The sequence below is a fragment of the Corvus brachyrhynchos genome, unplaced genomic scaffold, assembly GCF_000691975.1.
Source record: "Corvus brachyrhynchos isolate BGI_N302 unplaced genomic scaffold, ASM69197v1 scaffold18, whole genome shotgun sequence".
NCBI classification, from domain to species: domain Eukaryota; kingdom Metazoa; phylum Chordata; class Aves; order Passeriformes; family Corvidae; genus Corvus; species Corvus brachyrhynchos.
This window is the reverse complement of record NW_008246064.1, coordinates 140872-141168: the sequence shown is the minus strand read 5'-3', so window position 1 is coordinate 141168 and position 297 is coordinate 140872. Positions and strand designations below refer to the sequence as shown.

Here is a 297-nt window from a genome sequence, read left to right as displayed (position 1 = left end):
CCCCCCTCTTTAAAAACGAGAAGTAATAGTGGTGGTAATAATAATATTAATAATAATGAAAAATAGTTGTATTGATTTTAATGATTTTTTCATGGGAAAAATTTATTTTTAAAAAAATGCAATAATGGAAAAAATAACATTATTGCCCCCCAAAATTCCATCATCCCCTCCGGTGTAGTGTCCCCCCAAAAGTGCATCACAGCTCTAAAAATAACAATTAGAAAATCATTAATAATAATAATAATAATAATAGTAATAGTAATTAAAATAATAAATTAATATAATAAAAATATAATA

The 297-nt window shown here is 23.6% G+C and overlaps 1 protein-coding gene across 1 annotated transcript in view; it reads left to right on the top strand.

Annotated features, from left to right (window-relative positions):
* Positions 1 to 297, top strand: part of NBEAL2 (neurobeachin like 2) — a 29710-nt gene that overhangs the window by 3831 nt on the left and 25582 nt on the right. The window lies entirely within an intron of this gene.